Here is a 6,413-nt window from a genome sequence, read left to right on the forward strand (position 1 = left end):
ACCTTCCCTTAGGCCCATTAGATGGTGAAGTGTCATGTAGTTGACATTCGTATGACACCACTAAAGGAAGTACCAACATACTGTTGGAAATATGCCCTAGAGGCAATGATAAATAGTATTATTATATTTCCTATTTAAAGATAATCTCTTATTATCCATGCTATAATTGTATTAAATGAAAACATAGATACATGTGTGGATACATAGACAAAACAATGTCCCTAGCAAGCCTCTAGTTGGCTAGCCAGTTGATCAATGATAGTCAAGGTTTTCTGACTATGTGCAAGTGTTGTCACTTGATAACTGGATCACATCATTAGGAGAATCATGTGATGGACTAGACCCAAACTATGAACGTAGCATATTGATCGTGTCGTTTTATTGCTATTGTTTTCTGCGTGTCAAGTATTTGTTCCTATGACCATGAGATCATATAACTCAGTGGCACCGGAGGAATACCTTGTGTGCATCAAACGTCACAACGTAACTGGGTGACTATAAAGGTGCTCTACGGGTATCTCCGAAGGTGTCCGTTGAGTTAGTATGGATCAAGACTGGGATTTGTCACTCCGTGTGATGGAGAGGTATCTCGGGGCCCACTCAGTAATACAACATCACACACAAGCCTTGCAAGCAATGTGACTAAGTGTAAGTCACGGGATCTTGTATTACGGAATTATTAAAAAGACTTGCCGGTAACGAGATTGAAATAGGTATGCGGATACCGACGATCGAATCTCGGGCAAGTAACATACCGAAGGACAAAGGGAATGACAACGAGATTATATGAATCCTTGACACTGAGGTTCAACCGATAAGATCATCGGAGAATATGTAGGATCCAATATGGGCATCCAGGTCCCGCTATTGGATATTGACCGAGGAGTGCCTCGGGGCATGTCTACATAGTCCTCGAACCCGTAGGGTCTGCACACTTAAGGTTCGATGATGTTTTAGTATAGTTGAGTTATATGTGTGGTTATCGAATGTTGTTCGGAGCCCCGAATGAGATCGCGGACGTCACAAGGCTTTCCAGAATGGTCGGGAAACGAAGATTGATATATAGGATGGCTTCATTTGGTTACCGGAATGTTTTTGGGCATGACCAGGAATGTACATGGAGTGACGAATGGGTTCCGAAAGTTCACCGGGAGGGGGGCAACCCACCCGGGGGAAGCCCAATGGCCCTAGGGGTGGCGCACCAACCCTTTGTGGGCTGGTGGGATAGCCCAAGAGGGCCTTGGCGCCAAGGAAACAAAACCAAAGAAAAAAAAGGGGGGTTGGAAGGAAGAGAGGGACTCCACTTTCCAATCCTAATTGGAATAGGATTGGAGTAGGACTCCTCCACTCCCTTGGTCTGCGCACCCTTGAGGGCTTGGCCCTCAAGGCAAGACTCCTCCCCCTCCCTCCTATATATAGTGGTGATTTAGGGCTGATTTGAGACAACATTTTCCACGTGCAACTCAGATCTAGACACCATAGTTTTTCCTCTAGATCGTATTTTTGCGGAGCTCGAGCGGAGCCCTGCAGGAGTAGATCCTCACCACCACCGAAGCACCATCACGTTGCCGGAGAACTCATCTACTTCTCCATCTTGCTTGCTGGATCAAGAAGGCCGAGATCATCATCGAGCTGTACGTGTGCTGAACACAGAGGTTCCGTCCGTTCGGCACTAGATCGGAACGGGTCGTGGGACGGATCGCGGGACGGTTCGTGGGGCTGATCGAGGGACGTGAAGACGTTCCACTACATCAATGGCGTTTCTTAACGCTTCCTGCTGTGCGATCTACAAGGGTACGTAGATCCAAATCTCCTCTCGTAGATGGACATCACCATGATAGGTCTTCGTGTGCGTAGGAATTTTTTTGCTTCCCATGCAACGTTCCCCAACACATACATATCATCAAAATATCGAACGAATACCAACTTCGCATGATTACTTATAACAAGACTTCTCCCGTGTCCTCAGGAACAGAAGTAACTACTCACATATCATCAACATGTTCAAGATCAGAGGTGTAATAATAATTATTAAGGATCTGAATGTAATATCTTCCACCAAGTAAACCAACAAGCATCAACTACAAGATGTAGTCAACACTACTAGCAACCCGCAGGTACCAATATAAGATTATGAGACAAAGATTGAATACAAGAGATGAACTAGGGTTTGAGATGAGATGGTGCTGGTGAAGATATTGATGAAGATTGGTCCTCGAACGAAGGAGGAATTGTTGGTGAAGATGATGGTTTCGATTTCCCCCTTCTAGAGAGAAGTTTCCCCGGTAGAATCGCTCCACAAAGTGCAAAAGGGCATGTGCCCAGGTTTCCGCCTCGAGACGGTGGTGCTTCATCCTGAAAAGTCTTCTTTTTATGTTTTTCTCATCATATGTGAATTTATAGGACTGTAATTAGGGTCGGGGTAACCATGTGGGCCCCATGAGGTAACAAGGCATGCCCAGGGGGCGCTCTGTTGGCTCGTGGCCCATAGACAGCCCCCTTTGATAATTCTTCGCTCCATAATTCTTCTTATATTTGAGCAATAATTCACAAAAAGTTTCACGTGATTCGGAGTCGAGTGAATTTTCAGCCTTTTTGTTTGTTTTCATGTCTAGAATTATAGTTTCGGGCAATATACCTCTTTATGGAGTAACTTGTAAATTAAAAGGGAAATGACATAAGTATTGTACCATAATGTGGGAAATAACAAAGAATAACATAACTATCAATAAGAATTCATGATGCAAAATGGGCGTATCAACTCCCCCAAGCTTAGACCTTGCTTGTCCTCATGTGAAAGCCGAACTCAATAATAATGACCACGTAATTTGGGAGGGAGGTGTCGATAAAAACATAATATGGACATGAGAGCATAATAAATGTTAACATAACAACAAGCTTTTCATCATATAACTTCTCATAAACAACTAACAATCTATCCACAATATTGAAGTATGAGGCATAAACTTCATTGACAATCAACAAACTATGTTAGTCATTGAGACAATCAATTCATCATATTTGAAAGAAGATTCTATATAAGAGCTTTGAATTTAGCAAGTCCACATGCTCAACTATCATTTAGTCTTTTATGATTACTGACACTCATTGCATATTTTTGGAGCTAATGTTTCCACCGCACACATATGAAGATAGGAGCTTTATTATTTTTCCCACCCAACTTATTTACCTCAAGGATAATGCCAACAATAATGACTCATGATCACCTACATCCAACTAGATATGTATATATAGATCTTTCCCCAACACATGATGCTTGCCAACTAAAGAACTAATAGGTTGGAATAAGGATAAACATTATTGACTCTTGCGTAAAAATAAATACATGAAAGTAAAATACAGGACCTTCCGATAGGGAAGCAGAGGTCGTCATGCGATTTTAAGTTTTTGGATGTCCAAACTCTTAATGTAAAGGAACACCACTTTATATTGCCCCTGATGACAACAACCTGTATTATGTTGTCTGTCGCTTTTATTTCTTTGACATCACAAGATCGTACAACACTTATTTTCCATTGCAATAAAATTTCATATATGTTTAGGAGCAATTTTCATTTCTTGATGCACTAATGATAACTTACTTGAAGGATCTTATTCAATCCATAGATAGGTATGGTGGACTCTCATGGCAAGAGACTCGATTTAAGGGCTATGGATCCACAAGTAGTATCTCTACTTAGTGCAAAAAAATTTTGCTAGCAAAGGATCTAAAGCAAGTATCACATGTTAGAGGATCCATGACAATATAACTTCTATGGTATGTAGACAAACACAACTCATTACGCTGTCTTCCTTGCCCAACTTCAACACTTTGATCATTATACAATATTTGGTGGGGGTTCACAATCATAAAAGTTGTCCAAGATAGTGTATTTTCATGTGAATCTCCTCTCCTCTATCATAATTTGCATGGATTGTATCAATGACTAACACTATGTTTATTAACTCCCAATAACTTTTATCACTTATACTTTTTCTATGTGAAGTCATTACTCCCCATGGGATTAGCATATGATTTTTCTATTTCGTTTATTTCATTTCCCCATGGGAGTGTGAGGTTAAGGAGGCGTTAAAAAGGATGAAAGTAGGCAAAGCGATGGGTCCTGATGGTATCCCCATAGAGGTGTGGAGAGGCCTTGGAGACATAGCGATAGTATGGCTAACTAAGCTTTCCAACCTCATTTTTCGGTCAAACAAGATGCCCGAAGAATGGAGGCAGAGTATTTTAGTACCAATCTTTAAGAACAAGGGGGATGTTCAAAGTTGTACTAATTATCGCGGAATCAAGCTGATGAGCCATACTATGAAGCTATGGGAGAGAGTCATTGAACACCGCTTAAGAAGGTTAACAAGCGTGACCCAAAACCAATTTGGTTTCATGCCTGGGAGGTCTACCATGGAAGCCATCTTCTTGGTACGACATCTGATGGAGAGATATAGGGAGCAAAAGAAGGACCTTCATATGGTGTTCATTGATTTGGAGAAGGCCTATGATAAGATACCTCGGAATGTCATGTGGTGGGCCTTGGAGAAACACAAAGTCCCAATAAAGTACATTACCCTCATCAAGGATATGTATGATAATGTTGTGATAAGTGTTCGAACAAGTGATGGAGACACCAATGACTTTCCGATTAGAATAGGGCTACACCAAGGGTCAGCTTTGAGCCCTTATCTTTTTGATTTGGTGATGGATGAGGTCACAAGGGATATACAAGGAGATATCCCATGGTGTATGCTCTTTGCGGATGATGTGGTGCTAGTCGATGATAGCCGAACGGGGGTTAATAGAAAGTTAGAGTTATGGAGGCGGACTCTAGAATCGGAAGGTTTTAGGCTTAGTAGAACTAAAACTGAATACATGAGGTGCAGTTTTAGTGCTACTAGGCACGAGGATGGAGAGGTTAGCCTTGGTGGGCAGGTGGTACCGGAGAGAGACACGTTCCGATATTTGGGTCCATGTTATAGAAGGATGGCGATATCGATGAAGACGTGGGCCACCGAATCAAGGCTGGGTGGATGAAGTGGCGCCAATCTTCTGGCGTACTCTGTGACAAGAGAGTGCCACAAAAGCTAAAAAGCAGGTTTTATAGGACAGTTATCCAACCTGCGATGTTGTATGGCGCGGAGTGTTGGCCAACCAAGAGACGACATATCTAACAGTTAGGTGTAGCAGAGATGCGCATGTTGAGATGGATATGTGGCCACACAAGGAAGGATCGGGTACGGAATGACGATACACGGGAGAGACTTGGGGTAGCACCGATTGAAGAGAATCTGGTCCAACATCGTCTCAGATGGTTTGGACATATTCAACGGAGGCCATCGGAAGCGCCGGTGCATAGCGGACGGATAAAGCATGCCGAGAATGTTAAGAGGGGTCGTGGTATACCAAACTTGACATGGGAGGAGTCCTTTAAGAGAGAACTGAAGGTTTGCAATATCGACAAAGACTTAGCCATGGACAGGGGTGCGTGGAAGTTAGCTATCCACGTTCCAGAGCCATGACTTGGTTTCGAGATCTTATGGGTTTCAACTCTAGCCTACCCCAACTTGTTTGGGACGGAAAGTCTTGGTTGTTGTTGTTGTTGTTTATTTCATTTCTATGATGATTGATGCATGAGAGTAAAGCAAGCAAACTCAAACTAATATTTATTATATAACTCTCACACATGATTACATAGATATGTAGATCACAAAGCAAATACTCTAAGGAAAGAAAAACTAGATTTTATTCCTCTAAATCATGAAGTACTAAGGATCAAACTAAGATAGAATATAATGGTAAAAGTGATGGTGATATAATACCGGGGCACCTCCCCCAAGCTTGGAACAAGATAAAGGTGGTGCCCATACCCATGTACCCAATTGTCCCTCTTGGGTGATGGTGGTGATAATGTAGTAGGCTTGTTGTTGAAGAGGTATTCAAGATTGTTGATTATCCTACAGAGAGCACGATTATGTTCCTCTAGCAAGATGACTTCATGTGTGAGTGATGTATTCTAAGAACAGATAGATTCCATGGCATTCAATGCATCAATTTTAGATAGAGAGATATCATCACAAAGAGGTAATAGTAATTCTCCCTTCTTAGAGCATCTAAAGTGATGAGTGGCAATGTCTCCTCTGGATCTTTTAGCTTTCTCCTGGTTCCTCTCTGCGGCACCTCCGGGGACCTCCGGCGTATCCTCCTCCCGAGAAGACAACTCGTAGTATACCTTGATATAGGGGCGCCTCCCGGCGAGGGCCGGACTATGCGATGTTTCTTGCGGAGGGTCGGTGGAGCCATGGTTCCCTTGCCAAGATATGCAAGCCCTCACCACAAAACAGCCCGAAACAAGAACATAGGAGAAACTTATGATGTGATGGTAAAAACACCTCGGAGTATATAT

This window comes from Hordeum vulgare, chromosome 5H (assembly GCF_904849725.1).
Source record: "Hordeum vulgare subsp. vulgare chromosome 5H, MorexV3_pseudomolecules_assembly, whole genome shotgun sequence".
Taxonomy (NCBI): Eukaryota; Viridiplantae; Streptophyta; class Magnoliopsida; order Poales; family Poaceae; genus Hordeum; species Hordeum vulgare.